The sequence below is a fragment of the Capricornis sumatraensis genome, chromosome 1 (assembly GCF_032405125.1).
Source record: "Capricornis sumatraensis isolate serow.1 chromosome 1, serow.2, whole genome shotgun sequence".
Classification (NCBI taxonomy): domain Eukaryota; kingdom Metazoa; phylum Chordata; class Mammalia; order Artiodactyla; family Bovidae; genus Capricornis; species Capricornis sumatraensis.
This window is the reverse complement of record NC_091069.1, coordinates 59,527,595-59,554,025: the sequence shown is the minus strand read 5'-3', so window position 1 is coordinate 59,554,025 and position 26,431 is coordinate 59,527,595.

The window sequence follows — 26,431 nt, the reverse complement described above, 5'->3', positions numbered from 1 at the left end:
CAGAGTCGGACATGACTGAAGCAACTTAGCAGCAGCAGCAGCAGTTGCTAAATCATGTCTGACTCTTGCCCGTGGACTGTAACCTGCCAGGCTCTTCTGTCCATGGGATTCTCCAGGCAAGAATACTGGACTGGGTCGGCATTTCCTTCCCCAGGAGATCTTCCTGACCCAGGGATCGACCCCAAGTCTCTTGCATTGCAGGCAGATTCTTTATCACTGAGCCACCAGGGAAGCCTGTAGTTGCTACTCCTGGCCTCATGGCTATTTGGAATTTCCAGCTGGTAGCAGAAGGGCCCTGACTCTGGCAATCCTGGGGGAATGACTCTATTTCTCACTTGCTTGGTCACTTGGGGTCAATGATTTCCTCTAGACAATTTTGACTCTGGGGTCTGGGAGCTGGGTCCAGGATGTTGGGCCAGGGGCACAAAGTCAGAACTATTCCAAAGAACAGAAAAGCCCCTCTTCTTCTCCAGGTGCCCAGTGCCTTGCCCCAGCGGCGGCCAGGTGAGGATGCCCCTCCTCTGCTTGGGGAGGAGAGTGGGGACATGAAACGAGGGGCCTGGAGCAAAGGGCGAGCCTTGCTAGGCTCAGCTTCACCTCTCCCAACCCCCGAGCCCCACCACCCCAGCAGCTGGCAGACTTGCTTTAGATCCCTGTTCCTCCCACTGGCTGGGGCTCCAGGTGACTTCCTTTTAATTAAAGGTACCTAGCCTTCCGCTACACTGGCCTTCATTTGCATGGGATCCTATCCTTTTGCAGCTTCCGTATCATAAGAAGCCAGGAGCTTCACAGAGCATCCTTGAGCTGCGCCCTGGAAGGCGAAGCAGAGCCGACTCCCCACCCCCGCCCCCGCCCCTGCCCCCATTTGTTGCCCGCTGCTCCGGGCAAGACAGAGGGTGGAGGGGTGGGGGGCGGGGAGCTGCCAGCTTTCTAGCCCCTTGGCCGCCCCGCCTGACTCGGATCCGGGGAAGCAGAAGCAGAAGGCTTCAACTTCCGAAGCTCCCGCTGGCGTGGCCCCAGTCCACCTCAGTCCCTGAAGCCAGGGGGCGTGGTCCTCTGCACATCTGCAATCTCGGGCCTGATCCTCGATGTATTGAATCCACAAGGCAGGCAGGTGTTTGCTGGATCCTGGACTGAGTTCCTGTGGTCAAAGCGCCTATCTCTGAGACCCCATGGACACCATGGTAGCCAACCAGGCTTCCCTGTCCATAGGAATTCCCCAGGCAAGAATACTGGAGTGAGGTGCCATGCCCTCCTCCAAAGAGTGAGACAGAGAGTGAGACTTAGTATGCAGGCGCAGGCACATAGCTCCTATCTGGAAGAAACTGATCGCTGATCAGAACTGTACTGGAGATTACCCAAGCTGCAGGAGGTCTCCACCTGAAGGGCACTGGAGTTCAGAGAAAAACAGGACTTGAGCTGCTAGTCAATGCCAGACACTTACTGATTAGAATTAAGAAGATGATTCTGATGCTTAGACCCAGCAGGCAAATTAACCAAGGTCACGGAGATGGCTTAAGCCCAGGCACATCATTTCTCACTCAAGAGGAGAGCAGGCTCCACCTTGGGAAGACGAGACCCCTTCCTTCCCAGGTGCTCCTGCTCTAGTGAGAAGATAAGACCCAGACAAGGGAGACTCTAGCTCGAGGTCTTTGCTTCTGACCCCACACTTTCCTCTGCCTCATGGCTCTGGCTTCCTCAAGACCTGAGTTTTCTTCATAATCTCCCACCAGCTTTCTCAGCACCCTGCTCACCTGAGTCTCCTCCATCACCAGGCCTGTACCCAGCTTTCCTCTCTTGATGCCCTAAGGTCTCAAGACCAGGGAGACAAATGGGTCAACCTTCCTCTGTGTAGCAGCCCCCGTACTTAAAGAATAGTTGTTATCCCATTTCCCAGATTGATTCTGAAGATTCACCTTCTGACTTCTGTGAACTAGCTCTTCCTTTTCTACAAATCCCTTTTCATTTCCTTAAACGAGGAGATGGGAACATAGCAAGGGGTGCTGGGGGTTGCTCTGATTTCTTCCATGCAGTGTCTGATACAGCAAATAATGAATGAATGAATGGGGCTTCCCAGGTGGCACTAGTGGTAAAGAATCTGCCTCCCAATACAGGAGACTCAGGAGGTGTGGTATCCCTGGGTTGTGAAGATTCCCCTGGAATAGGAAATGGCAACCCACTCCAATATTTTTGCTTGGAGAATCCCATAGGCCGAGGAGCCCTGCGGGCTACAGTCTATGGGTTTGCAAAGAATCGGACACGAGTGAGCACATACCCACTCTTAAATAATGAATGAGCTTAGAATTAGCCTCAGACTTACACGTTAAAGGAGGAAGGAGGCATGCACCAGAATGCAGAAATGTTCAGAACCCCCTATTCACTGACTCATGTCCCAGTAAACCTGTCATATTTCTGGGACCCTCTGGGGGCTGTCATGACATCAGCTCCTCCTTGCAGTGCTCCAGAGGAAGTCAGTCAATATTCCCACTCACTTTATCCTAATAAGCTTCTGGAAGTGGGAGGCCGAGGGGTTGCTTTGCCTTCTGGAATCACCCAGACAGTCAGTCAACACCATTCCAGGCCCAGGAGAGGGCAGGGTAAGCTCAGGATTTCCTTTAGAGGTGTGTTTTCTGTGCAAAATTTTAATGCCTTATTCCTCCTCCCTACTAGATGGTGAAGCACATGGAAGATAAAAGCCTTTCATTAGCATTTTCCCAGCCATGCACCCCAGAGTGCAGTGAGCCACCCCCTTTTCTCCATGTCCCTTGCCATGTGTGTCCTGCTGAATCAGGGGAGGTGGGCACGCTCCTACGAATGATGACAATGACTAACACCCACAGGGCACTTTCTCATACCACCCTGGTAAACAATAGATGCGGTGAGTACTGATCTGTTTCACAGATGAGCAAAGTGAGGTGCTCGTGAGCTAACATACCCAAGAGCCCCTAACTATGAGTGTTGGAGCCAGGGCTTGGCCCCAGACCTTCTAATTCCCAAGACTGGCTTGGGTGTCAGTGTGGAAGACTGTCTGGAAGGCAAGTGGAGCCTTGGCAAGACCCTTGTATCTCCAGGCTTTGGCTTCCTTGATGAAGAACACTTGAATAGCTTGCTTAAAATGACCCTAAATGGGTCTCTTCTCTAATTAAGGCACAGTGACTCCAGAGATGTATTAAAACACGTGTTTGTCTTGAAAGGAATGTGACAATATCAATCCAAAGACCCATCAGACTTATGAGCAAACACTGGGCCATTCGGTTAGCTCACTGTCACCCCAAAGCAAAAGAACGATCCTCAAAGGGTAGCTGTTTAGGCACAACCTGCAGGAGGAGCATGGCTGACAGAAAGATTATAGTCTCAGGTGGCATCCGTGGTAACAGGGCATCCAAGGTGCAAGTGTTGTTATTCCCTCCGCATTCCTTGTGGGTCACATTGCCCCTGGGTTATGGGTTCAGTTCTCTTTTTAAAAAAATATTTACTTATTTATTTTAATTTATTTGCTCTTAGTTGCATCACGTAGGATCTTTCACTGGGGTGCACAGACTCTCTAGTTGTACTGCTTGGGCTCAGTAGTTCCAGCTCCTGGGCTTAGTTGCTCTGCAGCAAGTGGGATCTTAGTCCCCCGACCAGGGAACCCAGGTCCCCTGCATTGCAAGGCAGATTCTTAACCACTGGACCACCAGGGAAGTCCCTGGGTTCAGTTCCAAACACAAGGTTCAAAGGAAGAAGGTGGGAAACAGAAACAGAGGAGTTCAGAAGAACAGAAAGAGACTCTAAACCATTCCCACTGAGGATGAATGAAAAGGGTAGGGGGTATGTTACCCAAGAAGAGAAGGCCAAGGATGAAATGGAAGCTGTGGCAAGGAACTGATTCTACCCCCTCTCCCCCACACCCCGGCTCCCCTCGTCGCCCCCCACCACCCCACCAACAAGGATGTAAGGGAGACATCTTGGATGTCAGCCTTCCAGCCCAAGTCCAGTCTTCAGATGACCACAGATTTGCTTGACAGCTTGACCATAACCTCTAGGAAACGCAGAACCTGAACTACCCAGCTAGGGAGCTCCTAGATTCCTGACCCTCAGTAGCTGTGTGAGATCATAAACATTTGTTGCTCTAAGTAGTTAAGTTCATGAAAATTTGTTACTCACCTCTGGATAACTAAGACTTTACTCTTCTATCTGCTCTGAGAATCTACGCTTGGCCCCAAGAGTGTTTCATCAGCAGGCAGGGAGGATATCATCATTGCTAGAACAAAAATAGAATTTTTTTATTCTTCCTTAAAAAAAAAAAATTCTCAGTTGACTTCTCTGAGTTTTAAACCTGCCTCTAGCTCTAATGTGGAGATTTGGTAAATTAACACATCAATTCTTTCTGGGCATTTTAAATGTAATGGTGATCCAGTTCCCTAAGGGAGTCCTCCCAGAGGCTGTCCTGGAGACATCAGGGATGTTCCTCTGAGCCCAGCAGTTTGGCTGGATCTCTGGGTGAGTCAAGGAATTGTCCTGGGGGGAGAAATAGCACGGGCTCTCCAAGAGAGAAGTTGGAACAAATGAGAGCTGCAGGGCTGGAGGGCAGTGGTTGAGGTTGATGAGACCCATCTCTCAGAGTCAAAGAAGAGAGGTCCATCAGGTACAGGGTCTCAGTCCCTGCACTTCACATCTGTGTGCGCACTATGCCACTGTTCATTCCAGCCAGGAATTTCAAAGAATTAAGAGGCCAGGACCACCACTGGCAGAAAGTCACAAGGTTTGTTGATTTTTAACCCCCTAGTTCTGACTTACTTTTACTGGAAAGGGCAGGGAACACAGTATGGATTGAGGGAAGGAAAGGGGGCAACAAACTCACTGAGTCCCTGAGAACTAAGGCAAAGGAAGAAACAAGTCCAGGAGAAGCTGGTCTGGGTCTGTGAAGGGGTCGTGAGTGTCCTTCTGGGATCCCGGGACTGTCCTCTGCGGATTCTTCCCATTGGCCGGACTCTGCCTGTAATTCAGGCAGGGGCCGCTAGGTGGAGAAGTGTCTGGATTACAATGCTTGCCTTGCATGGTTTCTCATGGGCATGTGTATTTAAGATAGTTGCAACATCACGCTCAAAATTGTCCACAAAACATCACAAAGTGCTCATTACCAGAGAAGAACTCCTCCGTTAACAGGCATTGTAAATGCATTTACTTATCACTTATTCTCTCCAGACCCCATCTTTAAAGTATAAAAGGTAAGCAAAGCTATTTCTAACGTCCAATTCTAGGGTTCCATAATATAACATTTGCGATAAGACTTACCTTAGTTATCTTTTATTTCTTCTACCCCTTTAAATCTGGGGGCATCTAACTGTATTCCCCACCCCTTCCTTTCCCACAGTTTACTTGCGTTATGTCTCATCAATAACCATGTGATGTCAATTTCCTCTACTTCTCTCAATGAGAAGTCTCTATATTTCCGCTCATCCATTCTCCTCCTTTCCTTGTTTTACAGGCCAACCTTGACGATACTGCAGGTTCAGTTCCAACACAACTCGAATATCACAAAAAAGAGTCGTACAAATGTTCTGGTTTCCCAGTGCATGTAAAAGCTTATGTTGAACTCTACTGTAGTTAAGTGTACAACAGTATTATGTCTTAAAAATGTACACAGTTTGAAAATACCTCATTGCTGGCCATTATCTAGTGTGTCATTTTCAAATAGTCACATCAAAGATCACTGATCACAGGCCACCGTCACAAATATAATGATGATGAAACAGTTTGAAATACTGTGGGAATTACCGAAATGTGACATGGAGACATGAAATGAGCAAATGCCATTGGAAAAATGGCACTGATACACTTGCTTGATGCAGGGTTGCCACAATAATTGGCAAAAAATGCATTGTCTGTGAAATGCAGTACTGTATGCCTGTATAAGCCACAAATCTTGAGTGCTTCCTTGGGTTCCTCCTTTATCTCTCTTGTTTGGTGCCCATTCCATTGAGTCATCCCTCCATTTACAGACTTGATGGCACCATGGGATTTGAGATTTGACATTTTGGCGAATACGGACTGAGTGAGGCAGTTCAGGGGCACGTACTTACTGTAGGATAAGTCTTGATTGGTGGGAAATGAGATACTGGAGGGGAGTGGTGCTCCTTTCAGCGTATACTTCGTTTTAATTTCTCTTTATGTCTCTTACAGAGAAACCCAGCTGTGTGTCGTCTTAGTCTGCTGTGAGGTTGCCTCTAGCACAGTATTGCATTTCATCAAGTGCTTCATGTTGCCCCTTGCCCTCCTTCCGTTTTTTCCTATCCCTCACTGTCCTGGGCTTGTATCTTTCTCCCATCTAAAGTGTCAGCTCTTCAATCCCTGCCTCAGGCTCTGCTTTCTATAAGATTGACGCTAAGATTGTTGGCCTCAGAGGACAAAGTGTCCCCCTCCACCTCCTTGGCAAGACCACTTCTGTCACTTGGGTTCTTGATTCAGTCTCTGTCTGCCTCCTCCATGTTTCATGAAGTAACCATTCTTCCTTTTTTTTTTTTTTTTAAATTTGAGATGTAATCTGCATATAAGGAGCTTCCCATGAAGTAACCATTCATGAAGTAACCATTCTTCCTTTTTTTTTTTTTTTTAAATTTGAGATGTAATCTGCATATAAGGAGCTTCCCAGGTGGCACTAGTGGTAAAGAACTCCCCTGCTAAGGCAGAAGACATAAGAGACTTGAGTTTGATCCCTCAGTTAGGAGGATCCCCCAGAGGAGGGCATGGCAACCAACTCCAGTATTCTTGCCTGGGAAATCCCATGAACAGAGGAGCCTGACGGGCTACAGTCCATGGGGTCGCAGAGAGTCAGACATGACTGAAGTGACTTAGGATGCACACAGGCCTATAAATTCTCCCATTGTTTTGAGTTTCTAACTTCTCCCTCTCTCTGGATTCCTTTCTCTCGCTCTGTGAACATACTCAAGGATGTCCATTTAAAAATAAGCATTTCTTTTACTAAAAGTGTTTGATTCTACCTCTGCATGAACAAATTCTTATTATATTCCCTGCCTGTAAGAGTCTGCTAGGGCCACAATCACAAAGTACCATAATTTGGCTGGTTTAAGGCAACAGACATCTGCTTTCTTATGGTTCTGGAGGCCAGGATTCTGAAATCAACGTATTGGCAGCTTCATGCTTCCTCTGAAAATTCTAGGCGGGGATCCTTCTCCAGCTGTTTCAGCTTCAGGTCACTTGAGCAATCCTTGGATTATGGCCACGTAACTCTGGTCTCTGCCTTTATTCACGTGGCTGCCTGCCCTCTGTGTGTCTATGTCTTCATATTCTCCTGTGTCTTATAAGAACACCAGTCATATTGGATTAAAGGCCCCGCCTTTTTTAAATTAATTTTTTTTGGAGTATAGTTGCTTTACACTACTGCGTTAGTTTCTACTGTACATCCATGTGAATCAACTGTATATATATATATGTACATATATCCCCTCTGTTTGTTATTTCCCTCCTATTTAGATCACCACAGAGCACTGAGTAGAGCTCCCTGAGCTATACAGTAGGTTCTCATAGTTATCTCTTTTATACATAGTAGTGTATATATGTTAGTCCCAACCTCCCAATTCATTCCAGGCCCCCTTCCTCCTTCAGCATTCATATGTTTGTTCTCTACATTTGTGTCTCTATTTCTGCTTTGCAGAAAAGACCATCAAAGGCTCATCTTTTTAAAAATGTTATTTATTTTCATTGGAGAATGGTTATTTTACAGTAGTGTGCTGGGTTTTTCCAGACATCAACATGAATCAGCCATAGGCATACATGTGTCCCCTCCATCCTGAACCCTCCCTCCCATCTCCCTCCCCACCCCATCCTTCCAGGTTGTCACAGAGTACTGGCTTTGGGTGCCTGCATCATGCATTAAACTCCCACTGGTTATCTATTTTACATATGGTGTATGTTTCAATGCTATTCTCTCAAACCATCCCACCCTCTCCTCCCACTGAGTCCAGAAGTCTGCTCTTTACATCTGTGCCTCTCAGATATAAATCTTTACTTGATTACATCTGCTAAAATCCCACTTCTAAATAAGGACACACTCCCAGGAACTAGGGATGAAGACTTCAGCATATCTTTCTGGGGTTCACAAATGTTCTCCCTTCCTGTGGTTGGGTTTCTTTCCATGCCTTGTTATTCACATGGCTTCCCTGAAGGTCGTCAGTGTCAAATTCAGTGGCTCTTCTCAGTCCCTAGCCTTGTGACCACCCTGCAGTATCTGTCACGGTTATCTTTTCTCTCCTTCCTTCCTGAATCCCTCTGCTGAGCTGATGTCCAGGGACTGTGCACACTGGTGGCTGCTTCCATCTTCCATAGTGTTGTGCATATATCTTCTATGTCTTTTCCTTCTCTCCCCATCTCTACTTCAAGGTGCATTTTAATGCTGGGGCCTTGGTCATATTCTCTTAACTCACTCTCTCCTCTGGCCTTTACCCAACCTTCATGCTTCAGTACCCTCTTCGAAGTAGTGAATAGATAACAAATATATCTCTCTGGTCTGACTGTCTCCCGAACTCAGGGCACGCATTGCCTCTTGGAAATCACTGAAGAGCCTCCAAGGTGATATATCCCCCAAACAACACATTCTCTTTACACACACACACATATTCCCCTGCTCAAAGAAACAATTATTTCTCTTCTTGCCCTCTGTATTGCTGGTATTAACACTACCACCCTCCTGATCCTTATTTTCCATGCATTCACATCAGTCTCTGTGAAGTTGTTCTGAGGGTTCCAGAAATACGGTGGCACTTTGATCTTGGACAGGCTCCACCAGAGTGAGTGGGACCCAGCCAGTGAGATGTGCCTTATTGCCATCATTGTGACTCCAGCCTTAGACTCAGGGAGTCAAAAGGCCAGGGAAAGTCTGGTCTATGCCTGATTCTGTGGCTGATACTCTAATAGCCACAATAGCAAGAGCATGTGTAGCAGACCATTTAGGCATATGGATGACTCTAGGCCTGGTTTCAGATGCAAGGAAGCCCGAGGGCACCCTTTCTTCCAAATGCTGCTTGTTTGGGGATCTATGATTTTTGCACTAATTCTGCAATTTTTTCAGAGTCTCTGGTAGAGAACCTCACACACAGCCAGCTTCCTATAAATGTGGTTGAAGGATAGAATTTGCCTGAGTGCTTATCTCAGCCATAAAACCCAATACACTTGCACTCAAGGGTCTGTAAATAAGCAGTTAATGCTGTTTCATTGCAACTCAGCTCCCCAGAATCTTCATTCCAGGCATAGCCAGAGAGCATAGCAACAGGGATGATTAAGATTCTGGCTGAATATTCATTGGAAGGACTGATGCTGAAGCTGAAGCTCCAGTACTTTAGCCACCTGATGTGAAAGAGCTGATTCATTGGAAAAAGACTCTGATGCTGGGAAAGAGTGGGGGCATGAGGAAAATGGGGTGACAGAGGATGAGTTGGTTGGATGGCATCTCCAATTCAATAGAGACAAGTTTGAGGAAACTCTGGGAGATGGTGAAAGACAGGGAAGCCTGGTGTGCTGCACTCCATGGGTTCGCAAAGAGACAGACACAGATGAGCAACTGAACAAGATTCAGGCTGGAGGGGACTGGAAATTGACCTTAACTCTAACTCGATCGATAAGGAGGCAGACATTTGGAGACAGTCAGGGACTTGCCCGGGACCTACTCTCCCTTTCATGCTACCTGCCTTTATTTACTCTCCCTTTAGAAAGGATAGCACTGGGCTCTGCTGACCACTGCTGGAGCAGGCAGAGGGGGCCCTTCTACGAGCTCACTTGCCTGCAGTGTGTTGGGGCGGGGGGAGGAGCCATCCCATTGCACAGTTTTATCCTGCGACATCCACCCACTGCGTCACGGAAATATTGCCTGGCAGCCAAGCATCTCAGGAAAACTTTAGGGAGTCTGTCCTGGGGTGAATTCTTGGAATCTAGAGGGCTCAGGAGACGGAAGAAGGAAGAGAAGGAGTATTTCTGTGTTGTCACGTTTTGGGAAATATAAACCTTGGGCTACATCCTGGTTCATGTGGAGCCCAAGTATATGTTCTGTTTTCAAGGACTCTGCTGGCACCTTATGACTTCTTTCAATAAAGGAAGCCTTGATGGACTTCCCTGGTGGTTCAGTAGTTAAGACTCCTTGCTTCCAATGCAGGGATCGTGGGTTCCATCCCTGGTCAGGGAACTAGGATCCCGCATACCAAGTGTTATGGCCAAAAAATTCAAAAATAAAATAAAAGCAGCCTTATTGGATAGCTGGAAATTTGGTCAGTCACATACTCAACACTTCTTTGTTGAGGACTTACTGTTGTTGGGGGCTTTGTCATGATATAGCAGTTCATACATAGTGAGATGGACCAGGAGTGCAGGTTTTGTTTCATTTGATGTAAGATAATTTGTTTTATGAGAGTGAGAGAGAGAGAACGACATGGGTGCCTAGACGTGACCTGAGGTCCAGGCTCTACACTGAAAGCCAACAGATCCAGGAGACGCTGTGTGGTCTGGGAAGGCCTTCAGAATCACGGCTGCTCATTCTCAGAGCTGGTGAACAGGCCTGGGCTGCAGGTGGAGTGCAGGCAAGGAGGACACAGGCTACAGGCATCTCAGAGGAGTGGCATCTCCCCAACATTCAGATCGCACCGTTATGTGAAGTCTTCTTGGTCTCGGCGACCTTGTTCTCTGACACTCAGTACTTATCGCCTGTGGCCTCAGTGGGCCGCTGTCACCTAGGCTGGGGTGTCAGAGGGACTTCAAGACTTTGTTGTTGTTCAGTCATCAAATCGTGTCCAACTCTTTGTGATCCCGGGGACTGAAGCATGCCAGGCTTCCCTGCCCCTCATCATCTCCCGAAGTTTGTGTGCATTGAATTGGTGTTGCCCTCCAACCATCTCATACTCTGTTGCCTTCTTCTCCTTCTGTCTTCAATCTTTTGAAAATGAGGAGCTAACCAGGTAAGTTACCCATACAAAGTCCCACCGGTGTTCACAGCAGAACCAGGATAATACAAATCCAGGGTCTCTGTGTGCATGACCCCCCCCACCCCCACCCCAGGCCGCCATCCCCTGCACCTGCCACCTGCTTCCTTCCCATCAAGGTTGGCAGTGCCCATGGCTGCAGGGACATTTCCTCCAACTCTGTGCTGGGGATAAGTGAGCAGGGGTGCTGTTTGGCTGTGAACCTACTCTACGCCAGGCACTGTCTAAACAGTACCTTATTTGACTCTCCAACAGCCTGATGAGGCTCCCCAGGTTCCTCAAAGCTGGAGTTAAAGCCCTTGAACTCAAAGGGGTGTCCAGTGTGTCCTCAAATCACCCAGACACTTGCAGCGCCACTGGTGGGGCTGGGAGGGGCCCCGAGGCGCCCGGGGCAGGCAAGTGGAGATGGCCTGGCCTGAGAGTGATGCATGGACAGCGTTGCCTCCTGACAGGCAGAAGATAAACAGCCCCCCGTTAAACCTCGCTTAATGCTGATATTTATAAATTTATTCAGCTTGTGTTTACTGAATCGAGAGAATGCCTAATAACATAACGTGCTTCATCTCACATGCTCCTCCTAATGAGAATGCAAGTATTGCTTAATTTTTTCTTAACATTTCATTTGCTTTCCACTCCCCCCACTTCCTCCTCTAGTTGTTGGCTCAGTTTTCCTCTGTTGCCAATTCTGGAAGGTTTTGGCTTCTGGGGTGCTGGTGAGGAGAGGATCAAGGTGGACCTGGGGCAGTAGCTGGATGGAGCCCTGTTACCATGTGCCAGTTCATCCCATGACGTCGGTGCTTGTGGTATCTGGCTGCCAGAAGGATGGAGCGTGCTGAAGGGGAATCTTCTGTGCAGTTTGCAGTAGCTGCAGGCTTTGGGTCAGGGTTGCAGTTTTGAGGGCTTCAGGACAGGGGATTTAGAACAGAGGAGAGAGGCATAGTGTCCTCGGCTCTGGAGAGACATGGAGGATGGTCAGAATGGCCATGGGAATATAGGCAATATTTGAAGGGTTGTGCTGTGGCTGTGTGTGTGTGTGTGTGTGTGTGTGTGTGTGTGTGAATGTGTGCATGTATGTATGTGAGTGAAAGTCGCTCAGTTGTGTCTGACTCTTTGCGACCCCATGGACTGTAGGCCAGAATACTGGAATGGGTAGCCTTTTTCTTCTCCAGGGGATATTCCCAACCCAGGGATCGAACCCATGTCTCCCGCATTGCAGGCAGATTCTTTACCAGCTGAGCCACAAGGGAAGCATGTATGTATGAGTCTTTGTGTGTGTGTGTGTGCATGTGTGTGTGTGAGAGAGAGAGAGAGAGACCTCACTTTTACCTTAGTTTGATCTCCTCACTATAAGTTTGTTAAAATGAAGTTACCCCTAGCTGTTTATTGCACTAAGGTCAACTCTCTGACTTCCCAGATGGCTCGTGGTAAACAACTCGCCTGCCAAAGCAGGAGACGTAAGAGATGTGGGTTTGATCCCTGGGTTGGAAGATCCCCTGGAGGAGGGCATAGCAATCCATTCCAGTATTCTTGCCTAGAGAATCCCATGGACAGAGGAGACTGGTGGGCTACAGTCCATGGGGTCGCGAAGAGTCAGACGCAACTGAAGCAACTTAGCATACAACTGTCTGACTTCTGAAAGGGCAGTTATGGATATACCAGGCAGTCTTCACCCAAAAGTGAGGCAGGGAGAGATGGTCAGAGATTAGCAAAGCTCAGGAGAGCATCTGGAAATGGGGTGAGGGTGGAGAAAGCTGACTGGTCTCTTCTGGGCTTCCTTGGGATATGCTGGGGGGGCAAGAGAGGGGATGGAGGAGTGAGCTGCCAGGTTTCATGGCCTGAGCAGGGGGTGGTAATAAAGAGATGTCTGGAACCAGGGTGGGGTGTGAGGAGAGCTGGAGTTGTGGAGGAGAAGCCTGGGAGAGATGCTGATGGGTGATGGGGTGGAGGGGGCCGTGAAGTGGGCATTCCCACCGTGACGGGGAGACGGCAGGGAGACGACTGATTCAGGGGACTGGAAACAGGATTTGGGATGAGAAATTGGAGAGGAGACGGGATGCTGGCCTTCCGGGGGCCTTTCCTGCAAGCTCCCCAAACTGGCTGGTCTGCGGTCCCTCCTAACTCCACCTGCAATCCTCACCTCTCAGGTGTTTCTTTTTTTCTCTCTTCCAAGCAACCATATCATGTAACTGAAAATTTCTTTTTAGTTTTAAAAACTGAGTAACCTTCAATAGTAACCTAGACAGCATATTAAAAAGCAGAGACATTACTTTGCCAAGAAAGGTCTGTCTAGTCAAGGCTATGGTTTTTCCAGCAGTCATGTATGGATGTGAGAGGTGGACTATAAAGAAAGCTGAGCACCGAAGAATTGATGCTTTTGAAATGTAGTGTTGGAGAAGACTCTTGAGAGTCCCCTGGACTGCAACGAGGTCTAACCAGTCCATCCTAAAGGAAATCAGTCCTGAATATTCATTGGAAGGACTGATGGTGAAGTTAAAACTCCAGTACTTTGATCATCTGATGAGAAGAACCAACTCATTGGAAAAGACCCTGATGCTGGGAAAGATTGAGGGCAGGCGGAGAAGGGGATGACAGAGGATGAGATGGCTGGATGGCATCACCGACATGGTGATTATGAGTTTGAATAGGCTCTGGGAGTTGGTGATGGACAGGAAAGCCTGGCGTGCAGCAGTCCATGGGGTCTCAGAGAGTCAGACACAACTGAGCAACTGAACTGAACTGAACCTTAAATATAAAAGTTGAGTGGAATAATTTATGCTTTCCAGTCATAACCTCTACATATCCAAACTTATGCGTGTCTGTGTGTGTGTGTGCTCAGTCATGTCTGACTCTTTAGGATCCCATGCACTGTAGCCCACCAGGCTCCTCTGTCCATGGGATTTTTTAGGCAAGAATACTGGAGCGGGTTGCCATTTCCTCTTCCAGGGAATCTTCCCCATCCAGGGATCGAACCCAAGTCTCCTGTATCTCTTGCATTGGCAAGCAGATTCTTTACCACTGAGCCACCTGGGAAAAGTGAAAGTGAAAGTCGCTCAGTTGTGTCCGACTCTTTGTGACCCCATGGATTGTACAGTCCATGGAATTCTCCAGGCCAGAATACTGGAGTGGGTCGCCTTTCCCTTCTCCAGGGGATCTTCCCAACCCAGGATCGAACCCAGTTCTCTTGAATTGCAGGTGGATTTTTTACCAGCTGAGCCACAAGAGAAGCCCAAGAATACTGGAGTGGGTAGCCTATCCCTTCTCCAGCGGATCTTCCCAACCCAAGACACCTGGGAAGCCCCATCTAAACTTGTAGAGAGCTGTAAATGCTTCTCTTATAATTCAGTGTATTGCCTCTCCCCACATTCCTGACCCTTCTGACCTTGGACAAGACACAGGCCTCTTGTGGCCTCATGACCTGAAGCTCTGGTCCTACTCTGGGGGGCAAACTCTGGTCTGTGCATCTTCCTCTGGGCTGGCAAAGCAGGAGGCAGGCCTGGCATGGATGGTAGCCATGATGGGAGCAGCCCCCTCAGCCTTTCTTTTCTTTGAGAGGCAGAATGAGGCTGTCTTCCCTCTGCTTGGCATCTTGGAGGGGAGGGGGCTCAGGCCTCTTGACATTATCCAGGGAACCCAAGAAACTGGAACTTCTATGGTGAGGATGGAGGCTCCAGGTGAATGTAAGAGACCCCTAGGCCTTCTCGCAGGGGAGGGAATTCCAATACTGCCTATCACTGGGTTTGTGCCCTACATGGTCCTCTTCTTGTCCGGGTGCCAGTTTCCTATCCAGTTAAGGGCAGGTGGTCACCAGGTCTATGTATGGCTTAATTTTCACAGCCACCTGCCAGGCAGCCTAAAGCATGGCGTCCTCACCCCTGCCGGCCCAGAGCAGGTCAGGCAGGTAGCATGGACATCAGAGGTCCTGGGAATTGAGCACCTGTTTTAGGGCGAGTGGGGAAGCCCCAGACCCAGCCTCTGTCACCTCCTCCTGTTTCCAGTCACCCGGGTTCTGACCCCTCCCCATGCAGCCTGTGTCCCTTCGGTGCTTGCACATCCGAGATCCCTTAGGATGGCCAGCCATCCCAGGCTCCTCTCTGCTCTGCAGCAGGGACTTCCTCTTGACGACTCCCCCCACCCCCCACCCCCACTCCGCCAGGCCTCCCTCTGAGCCCAGTTCTGTTTGGGGCTCCTTCAGGAGGAGAGGGAGGGGTCAGGGGCTCATCCCTCTCTTTTGTGCTGCCTCTCCCTCCCACTTCCGCTCCCCTTGCTGCTCCCGGTGACCTTTCACCCCTTCCTTGGATGTCCCTCAAAGGCAGCTCCTGTGGTTAATAACTTCGGCTGGGAGCCCCACACAAAGCAGGGGCCGGAAACCATTGTCCCGGGGACAATGGCCGAGCCGCCCAATAATGAGGCGGCCGCAATGTTGTCTGACGCCCTACGTTGCCCTGGCAAAGGGGGAGGGGCGGTGGGGCGCGCCGTGCCCCCACCTCCTGGAGCTGAATTATTCCTCCGCACACATGGCGGTTCCTATTCCCCAGGAGGCACCAGACACCTGTACCCTGCGATCAGCCACGTGTCTTTGCGATTGCAAACTGGGTAGATGTCTCCAGTGACATTCCAGCATACATCACCACGGCTCTGGTTTATTTGTTTGTTCCCGTGTCCTGAGTCGGGGCACCATAGAGTTTAACAATCGATTGGTTCTGGCAAATCGACAAGGTTGGGGAGAACTCAACCTGTGCCTGATGGGAAGCATGCCACGTCGTCTGGGTTCAACGCTTCCCTCCTCCGTTCCTAGCTGTGTGACACTGGGGAAGCTGCTTAGCGTCTCTGTTATTGGTGTTCAGTCCCCAAGTTGAGTCTGACTCTTTGCGACCCCATGGACTGAACACCAGGCTCCTCTGTTCTCCACTGTCTCCCAGAGTTTGCTCAAACGCATGTCCATTGAGTCGGTGATGCTATCTGTCTCATCCTCTGCCGTCCCTTTCTCATTTTGCCGTCAATCTTTCCCAGCATCAGAATCTTTTCCAATGAGTTGGCTCTTGGCATTGGATGGCCAAAGAAATGGAGCTTCAGTTTCAACATCAGTCCTTCCGGTAAATATTCAGGGTTGATTCCCCTTAGGATTGACCGGTTGGATCTTCTTGCTGTCCAAGGGACTCTCAAGAGTCTTCTCCAGCACCAAAAGAAAGCATCAATTCTTCGGCACTCAGCCTTCTTTATGGACCAACTCTCACATCTGTACATGACTACTGGAAAAACCATAGCTTTGACTATACGGAACTTTGTTGGCCAAGTGATATCTCTGCTTTTTAATATGCTGTCTAGGTTTGTCATAGCTTTTCTTCCAAGGAGCAAGCATCTTTTAATTTCATGGCTGCAGTCCACAGTGATTTTGGAGCCCAAGAAAATAAAATCTGTCACTGCTTCCACTTTTACCCCTTCATCTCTAAAAGCAGAAGTGGGATAGGAACCAAGGGGAGGGCTCTCAAAAGTTACCTGACAGGTGAGTACCTGCCACATCCAGGGGCTATCCCGCCCTTGTCACCCTTGTGTGGGGACATGAACTTCTCCAGTTGTGCAAATGTCTGTCCCTCAGTTATAATTTGGCTTCCTTTTTATGCGGACCCCTGTCTTGCCTCCCAAACCAGACTGGCAACTACTCAGGGCTGTGATGTGCCACATGCTGTCCCGCATCTCTCCCAATGCTGCCATCGCACAGTGCTGGGCACTCAGGGTTGGGGATCCCAGCGAAGCCCTGAGGCTTGATGGCTGAAACTTACAAGAAACTCTAGAGTAATTCTCAGCCCTGCTGTACACTAGAATGACCTGGAGAGGTTTAAAAAAATATACAGGAATTTTTACCTACTTGGTATGAGCTAGGCATTGGGACTGTGTGTTGTGTGTGTGTGATTCATGTGACATGTAAGAATATTTTAAAAAACTGGTTACAAAAACCAGATTTGTCTCCTTGGAAAACATGCCAGCTCACTTTCATGCTTGAGCATAGCCCCTTCTCTAGGGGAAGGAGTGGACAATGTCCTGAGACATTTTTCTTCTTTTTTTTAAAACTTTTGCACACCACATAGCTGGTGGGACCTAGTTCCCAGACCAGGGATGGAACCCATGACCCCGCTATGTTGACAGCAGAGAGTCTTAACCACTGTACATCCAGCAAAGCCCCCTGAGACATTCTTTATATCTTTGAACACAGTGTTCTTCCTTACAGCTTTACTGTTAGTAAAAGATTTGGGTTTAGGGACAGTTTTCTTTTGAGGTCAACTTTACTGAGATATAATTTGAATATAATGAAATGTAGTACAGTTTGGACATATATCTACACATATAGAACCATGGTCCCAATCAAGATACAGAATAAGCTGTATTCCCAGAAAGGGCCTTGTGGACATGACATTTTAAAAGCTTCCCAGATGATTTTGGGGGTACATCAACGTTTGAGCACTGTTGGGGCTCCAGTGCTCCTGTTCCAACAGTTTCTGCTTTGCAGTCACAGAGAGGTTGGCCAGGACAGTGGTTCTCATGTTTCAGCACACACACCATCACCTAGGGATCTGGTTGAGGGCTGATTTGGTCCCGGGTGAGCCTGGGACTCTGCATTTCTAACTAGTTCAGCCCACATTTTGAGACTCTGATTCCAGGTCTCTCATGTCACAGATGAAGCTCCGAGCATGGATATGGGTGCCTTAAAAATCTTGGTTTCCAAGTTCCTGGCCTAATGACAGTCATGCCCTTCATCTTCCAATCTTTCTCTCTCTCTTTTTTTTTAATCTCTACCTGAACCCCAAATACCAAACAAGAGGCACAGCCATGATAACAGTTGTCTTCTCTTTCACTTTGAGTGTTGTCATCCCTTTCAGCCCACCCCCACCCACCCTGGACCCCCATGAATTGCTTCCCTGGGAAAAGACTTCCTTTTTCTGTCTCTTTCTGAATGATTGATTGGTTCACTCTCTATCAACACCTACCTTCCCCATTCCATTTCCTCACTCAATATGTATTAATTCAGCTTGATGAGCAAGTGCACTGGCCAGGCTTGATCACACCTTTAAGGATGAAGATCAGCCAGAAGCTGTGGTTCAGTTAACCCGGAAGGAAATTGATTAACAATATAGATGGGCTGGGAGAGACCTGAGTGATCCCTCAGCTTGATCCTCTTACTTTACAAAAAGCGTTTAGGTGAAGCCATCTACTCCTAATCCCAGCGAGGAGTATATAGAGTAGACCTCACAGAAGAGGAGGGATTTGAGGAGGACTAAAGAATCCACCTTCAATGCAGGAGACCCTAGTTCAATTCCTGAATTGGGAAGATCCCCTGGAGAAGGGATAGGCTACCCACTCCAGTATTCTTGGACTTCCCTAGTGGCTCAGTTGGTAAAGAATCTGCCTGCAATGCGGGAGACCTGGATTCAATCCCTGGGTTGGGAATATTTCCTGGAGAAGGGAAGAGCTACCCACTCCAGTATTCTGGCCTGGAGAATTCCATGGACTGTATAGTCCATGCAGTCACAGAGTCGGATATGACTGAGCGACTTTCACTTTCACTTGAAAAAAGTATAGGAGAGGCTGTGAGAAGACAAGGAGGTGGGGGTGTGTCCTGGCTGAGAGCAGGAAGGAGACATTGCTGATGGAGACTGAGCCTCATTTTCTCAGAAAACTGGGAAGAGGTCCTCCACACTTGGCTGCCCAGATGATGGACATGACCTCAGGCTGCCAGGATGGTCATCCCGGCTGGGACGTGAGAGATGATGCTATGAATAGGTTCTCCCCTATTCAACTGCCTTCTGAGCACTGTCCTTCTGGGAGCACAACAGGGTGTGTGCCTGGGGTAGTCTGGGGATGAGGTCCCTGGAGATGCTGGGACAAGAGGACAGGAAATGTTTGGTCTGGGGGGACTTGTGCTGTGCTGTGTGTTCAGTCCTGTCTGACTCTTTGTGACCCAATGGACTGTAGCCCGCCAAGCTCCTCTATCCATGGAACTTTCCAGGCAAGAATACTGGAGTGGGTTGCCATTTCCTCCTCCAGGGGATCTTCCTGACCCAAGGACTGAACCTGCATCTCTTGAGCCTCCTGCATTGGCAAGCGAATTCTTTTACCACTGTGCAACCTGGGAAGTGCTGGGGGTATCTAGGGTTATGTTTAAACATTAGCAAGGCTATCACATAGAGTTAATTAGTACTGTGGACTTTGGAGAGAGGTGTGTCTCACTTTGGCTTTAGGCAGAACCAGGTTCTAACACCCCTCCCCAGACAGAATCACCTAGGGTGAAAGGGATTTTCAGTTCCTGCATCTGGACAGCTGTCAGACATCTAAGGTTCTCTGCCTACTCTCCGAGCATCCACCAGGGGATGTCAGTCATCGTGGTGGCCTGTGTCTATCTTCAAGGCCGAGGTGGAGCCGGCGCAGCAATTCTCCTGTGGCTACCTGGCTGAGACCAGAGGCACAGGCATCCACTTTCTCCCAGAATAGATCCACACACAGAATTAATGGCTGCAGGCAGGAATCCTACTCCTGAGCCCGTATTCAGAAAAGATGACCACTAATGCAAAAAGATACATGCATCCCACCTCTCAATGTACATAGTAGCGCTATTTACAATAGCCAAAAACTGGAAGCAACCTAAGCGTCCATCACCAAATGAATGGAAAAAGAAGATGGAATACTACTCATCTGTAAAAAAGAGTGAAATAATGCCATTTGCCACAACATGGATAGACCTAGAGATTATCATACTAAATGAAGTAAGTCAGATAGAGAAAGACAAGTATTATACGGTAACAGTTATGTGTGTAATCTAAAAAATAATACAAATGAACTTATTTACAAAACAGAAACTGACTCATGGAAATTAAGCATATGGTTACCAAAGGGGAGGGGATAAATTAGAAACATGGAATTAACAGATACACACTACTGTATGTGAAATAGATAAACAACAAAGATTTATTGTGTAGCACTGGGAACTATATTCAATAACTTGCAATAATCTATAACAACAAATAATATATATATAATGAAATGGAATCACTTTGCTGTATACCTGAAATAACACAATATTGCAAATCAACCATGCTTCAATTTTTAAAAAGTGGTTGGTGCTAAAGATATGGAAATGAGAGTTAAGAGAACAGCACAGCTTGTCTAGGAAGATCACGAGGGTCCAGACTGCTGTGGATTGAGTGTCTTGTAGGGTTTGGGGAGGATCAAATGAGAGTGGAATGTGGCCGTGACCAGCCCTGGGAGTCAGCACAGCCTTATTCCGGCCAGCTGTGTGTCCTTGGTTATACCAAGTGTAAATTTCCTCTTCTGCATGGCAGCAAGATTGACCTCAAGATATTTAAGGTTTCTTCTAGCTTAGACACACTAGAACTCAGTGGTTTTAGGGATTCAATCCAAACTCCCATGCAGAGGTGAAAATTGGGGCTGAGCTGGATCTCCTTAGAGAGTGGTGGGGTCTGTGTCCGGGAGTGCATGGGTACTCTGGGAGGGTCTGGAGGGAGAGCTGCTGCTGAGAGGAGAGGACAACTGGATGATGCCAGATGGGAAGGAAAAGCTAGATTGCCATCAGTCCCTTCAGCCAAGCATTGCAGAAACTTCTCCCGCCTGTCAATTGTCTGCTGCAGACTTGGAACGTCCCCACAGGACACTGCAGGGGTGGCCTAGCCCGTGTTCCACAAAGCGGCAACAACTGCTGGTTAATTATGTGGACACGAGGTGAGGAGCGCAGCTGTGTTTGGAACAACTCACAGGGAGTTGCAAATTCTGCAATCAGCTCCCAGCCACATGTGGGGAGCAGGCATTTCAAGTCCCAGGGGAATGGCTCCACAGGGCTTGTCCATCCCACACTGCGCCTGAAATCCTTGCTCTCTGCTGATAGAGTAGAACTTGCTCCCTTTTCTGGCTCCATTGCCCAGGGAAGGACGTGGCAGATGGTCTGGGTGCCAGCACTTTGCTCAGATCACACATTTCTCTCTCCACCTCAGGTCTTCACCTCTGAAAAAAGTGCCTGGACCTCAGCATGAATGTGTTCTTAGGAGACAATGAACAGCTGAAGAATCCTTCTGATCAGTGGATCTGAAGGATGCTGTGATGCAGCCTTCAAGACAGAAAAGCCAGGATACCAAACACCTGTCTCTTTGCCTCCTGGATCCCAAAGCACTCTTTCCCAAAGCACTGGCCTCAGAATATGTCTTAACATGTGACCCCAGTCCACACAGTTGCTACATTCGATGAACCTTTGACCATCTCTGGTAGACAGTTAATCCTGTAACTAGCAAATGACCTTGTCTGGAGAATTCCATGGACAGACAAGCCTGGCAGGCTACAGTTCATGAGGTAGCAAAGAGTAGGGCATGACTGACGACTACAATAATCAAACACACAGGTATTACAAGACTTCAATGCAGCTACACACATGTAAGCATCATGCAAACTGAGGGGCTGAGTGGAGTCCCCACGAAAGTCCCTGGACAGCTGTGAAGTGCAAGCCACACGACAGATGTTATTATAGTTGGTGGAAGGGGACTGAGGTTGAGGGACTGATGGTCACAATTACCTTCTCAGGTACGATATACTTGAAATCACCCTGCCTTTCTACTTTATGCAGATCATGAACCATGGCTCAGAGCACACAAGATCAAGCTGGCTCAGAACAAGTGGCAGAGGTGGGACCTAACAGTCTGTCTCGGACCATCACTGCGTTCCAACCTCTTTAGCCAGAGGTTCCCTATATTGGGGGAAAATAAAATGCATCTGGGCATTCAGTGGAAAAACAGGAATGTGAAAAGTTAAAATGTTTTGTCAGCCCACGAAGAGACTCTTGGGAAGGGTCACCCCCTCCTGAAGGGGGAGTGTGAGTTTGGGGGCAGAGGAAAAAAGTTTAGGAGCTGAAAACAACTGGTAAAAAAGGACTGTGGCTCTTCCTCCCCAGGGACCACAACAAATAGGCCATAGCAGCCATCAGTGGCAATAATCAGTGGTTCACTGCTCATCAGAAACCAGGGTGGGCTGCTAAAATATCGACCAAGGTCAGCCTAGGCGTCCCACTTCCAGAAAATCTGCTTTTCCAGAACACAAACTTGTAGTCCAGGATGGCTGGGGATGCCTGGTTATTTAGTCATCTTAAATTCCTTGATTCCTCTCATGGACCTTTAATAAGTGAATCTCCCCTGTGGATTTACAACTGGACTTCCATCATTAATATAACATCTCGGAATGCCATATCTAGGTGTGTGCGCCTCCATAATCAGAAAGTGGCTTCTTCTTCCTAAGAGGGGCCGTGAGCTCTGCCTCCTGAAATTTGTGACATGACCAAGTAAGTGTGTCCTGCTAGAGCTCCAAACTTCTTAGCTCCATCCATATTCTTGTACCTGGAGATGACTGTTCTTTACTGCTCACCTTTTTTGGCTTCTGGCTCCAGCTGTTCGCTGGCACCCAGGTTATAGGTGGTCATCCCTCTGGCTGGAACCCTGATAGTGTTTCTCTCGGGCTCACCTTGGCTTCCCTTTTGTATGCATGCCACCTCACCATTTGGGCTTTGTCTGCTCTGGACTCTGCAAAGTATCCCCTTGGAAAAGAAATCTAGAAATGTGCATGCCAGACCCCAAGACTGGGATGGGATGGACAGGAGCTTGTGGGGTTTTAGAGAAAAAAGAACTGACGGAGACATTGGGACCTCAGCTCCCACATCCAGCCTTTGTCATGTAACTTGAGTCCTCTTATTTGCAAAGTGGGGACAGTCATTCTTCCTCATGGATTGCTTGGCAGTGTTTGCAAAGGATGTGGCACAGACTTGGGACATGTTTCATGAAAGATGGCTGGCATTGCTGTATTGCACTGTGATTTCTATTAAATTGTGACTACAGACTCCCTTGAGGACTAGATGGTAAGGCAACGTGGTAAGAGAGGGGAAGCCAGCTCTACCGGACAGACAGGTGGGCCCAGGAGGGCCGAGGCACAGGGGGTGGGGAAAGGAGTTCTGGAACTATCAGTGCTGTTGCTGTTGGAGCTTCACATGAACCTCATTTGTCGTGGACCTTGGACCCTGAGATGCTAGGAGCTCTATGCAGATCCCAGGCCAAAGATTTGGTATTGTGAGCACTCTTTTTTTTTTTTTTTTTTTTAATATTTATTTGACTGTGTTGAGTCTTAGTTGCAGAATGCAGAATCTTCCAGAGTGTCTGGACTCAGTAGTCGTGGTGCACAGGCTTAGTTGCCCTGTGACCTATGGGATCTTATTTCCCCGACCAAGGATTGAACCCACTTCCCCTGCACTGCAAGGTAGATGGTAACCACTGGACCACCAAGGAAGTCCCCACTACCATTCTTTTTAAAATTTGGATGGTCTTATCTCCAACAGATCTTTCTAATGATCTACCAGTTTGCTTCCAACTTCTTAGAAGGGAGGATGAAAGTTGTGAAGGAGTTGAGGAATCCGAGCCTTGTATGTAAGAACAATATTCTGAATCTTGTTTAAGATTCCCAAACCAGTCAATCACAGGGTAGCTGAGATTCTGCACATCTGCAAGGAAAGGAGACATCATCTTATTGCTGTGTTAGTAATTAAACAATGAGTCTGAAAGTTGAATATCCTATGTCTGCATTTGCCCTGAATTCTGGAAGGAATAGAATTGCTGGGGGGAAAGCAGAAGGAGTAAACTTTTGTGGGGACTCCGGGGAAAGATGTGGGAATGTTCAAGGACTTCTGAGGTTGGTTTCTTTATGACATCTAATTCTACTCTCCTCATTGATTCAGACGAATCACTTGGGCACTGTTCTTGCATTTATCAGTCATGATTAAGGTCAATTTTTTGGCTCACAAATAGAATGACTGGAGAAATAGGGGTATAAGAAAGGGAGATATGAGGAGGAGGAAATGCAGACAGAACAGGGGAAAAGGGAAAAATGCAAATTTCTTTAAAGATGTTGAACCATCACTGATTCGGTAAGCAAAATGGTTTAGGGTCTTCTTCACTTTGCTCCTGAGGAAGAGAGGCAAAGAGAGAAAGAAAGCAACTTGTTCAGGAGAAAAGACGCAGTGGAGAAGCAGCAGGAGGTGGACAGTTGCTCCTGCCTGACATTAAAGATTGTTTTCACACTGGTTGGATAGATCAGTGGTGGGCAGTGGGCAGCTGGCAGAAGGAATGAAATATTTGTAGGGTCAGATATTCATAATTCAAGACTATATGTACCTGAAATTAAGGGTTATATGCTGGGGAGGTGTGTATGGTGATGAGAGTACACTCTTCTTCTATTATTATTATTATTATCACTAGGTAGATGTCATCTCATTTTATATCCATTGATTGATTGATTTTATTCCTTCACCCAACACACATTAATCGAGCCTCCACAATGTTCAACTTCTTGGGGTTCAGTGATGAGTACAACAGACGGCCTCTCTTCTCAGGAGCTGATAGTCCGCTGGAGGAGATAAACATGAGTGAAATTATCACCCAGATGCATATACATCTGCATGAGTGATAAATGCAGTGCAATGTGGTCTTTAAAGGAAGCATTGGACCTGGCTGTGCCTGCAACGAGGCTTCCCTAAGGAAATGATGCTTGAACTGAGATTTGAAGGACGACGGATGCCAAGTGGGCTGAAAACTGAGAAAAAGCAAGTGGGCACAGTGAGCAGCAGGCATAGCAGCCATGTGGTGGGAGGGTCAGCCCTGCTGGGGTGGGAGAGAAGAAAGTGTGGGAAGGATGGGGCTTAGGAGGCAGCCCTAAAAAGGACCTACAGAGGAAAACTGAGGCTCAGAAAGGGTGAGTGGTTTGAACAATATCACAACACAGAAAAAGCAGACCTGGGATTCCATCCTTATGGCTTGGCAAGTCAGTGCTCCCTGGTGAATATTTTTCCACATTTAGGTACTTTGTTCAATGTGAGTACTTGGGGAAGGCCACCTTATTATCCTTCATTAAAACACTAACAATATTATGTATTGCTAATCAAGCATCTAGAACCCATGTGTAACACCGTGTTATAATGTCTTATAGCAACATAAGCATTGAGTACATAGTACATATAACCAGTCACATCCCTCCTGAACTTTCAGACATACACATCTGGAACCTTTCTGGTTAGTGATATCACAACAGAAAAATAAACTTGGCTCCATTAAATCGAAAAGCACATCCCCAGGGGCATGTGCACATGATTGCAGCCACTGCCAGCCATGCTTTGCAGGACTGTATTGATCCATTTGCAGACATCTTCATTCTACACAGCAGACATGTTCCAGAAAACGTGTCTCTAAGTTGAACTTGGGCAACTCAAAACCTGTAGGTAACTTGAAGAAAGAATCCCTTCTTCCAGAATCAGGTTTAATGCATTTACACATTTGTATGACAAGTTTTCTTAAAGCAGGACCTACCTGGAATATTCCAGGGCTGACTGTTGAACATTATAAAGACTATTTCTGTCTTTATGTAAGACGGTAGGTGTATAGATTGCAGGTCTATATTATATATGTTCCTTTTAAATTTTTTATTTTTATTAAAAATTTTTATACAATTTTTAAAGGCTACACTCCAATTACAGTTATTAGAAAATATTGACTCTTTTCTCCATGTTATACAACACATCCTGTAGCCTATTTTTCACCCAACAGTGTACTTCCCCTCCTCCATCTATAATTACCCCTCCCCACTTCTCTCTATGGGTGTATATTTTCCTTTTATAACTTGGTAAGAGTGTATCAGGGCTTCCCTGGACTCAGTGATAAAGAGTCTGCCTGCCAATGCAGGAGATGTGGGTTTGATCCCTGGGTCAGGAAGATCCCCTGGAGAAGGGAATGGCTATCCACTCCAGTATTCTTGCCTGGGAAATCCCATGGACAGAGGAGTCTGGTGGGCTACAGTCCTGCTGCTGCTAAGTCACTTCAGTCGTGTCTGACTCTGTGCAACCCCATAGATGGCAGCCCACCAGGCTCCCCCGTCCCTGGGATTCTCCAGGCAAGAATACTGGAGTGGGTTGCCATTTCCTTCTCCAATGCGTGAAAGTGAAGTCACTCAGTCATAACCGACCCCTAGCGATCCCATGGACTGCAGCCTACCAAGCTCCTCCATTCATAGGATTTTCCAGGCAAGAGTACTGGAGTGGGGTGCCATTGCCTTCTCCAGGCTACTGTCCACTGGGGTGCAAAGAGTCAGACACGATTGAGTGACTAAACAACAAGTTACCATATAGAGTCTCTATATAATGATCTCTATGAATAGAGTGACTTTGTCTTTCTGTACTAGGTTGGAAGGCTTCTTGGCAGAGCTAACACAGGATGATAGAAGTTAGATGGCTGACCTTCAATGTCTCCTTCTGTCCAGCCACACGCAGCATCCGTAACGAACTGCCCTCCCCCTGGCAGGATGTGCCTTGTCCTAAAAGGCACCTCTCACCACAGCCTCCAAAGTCTTGCATTGGTTTCTGAGCTGCCTACTTTCATCTTCAC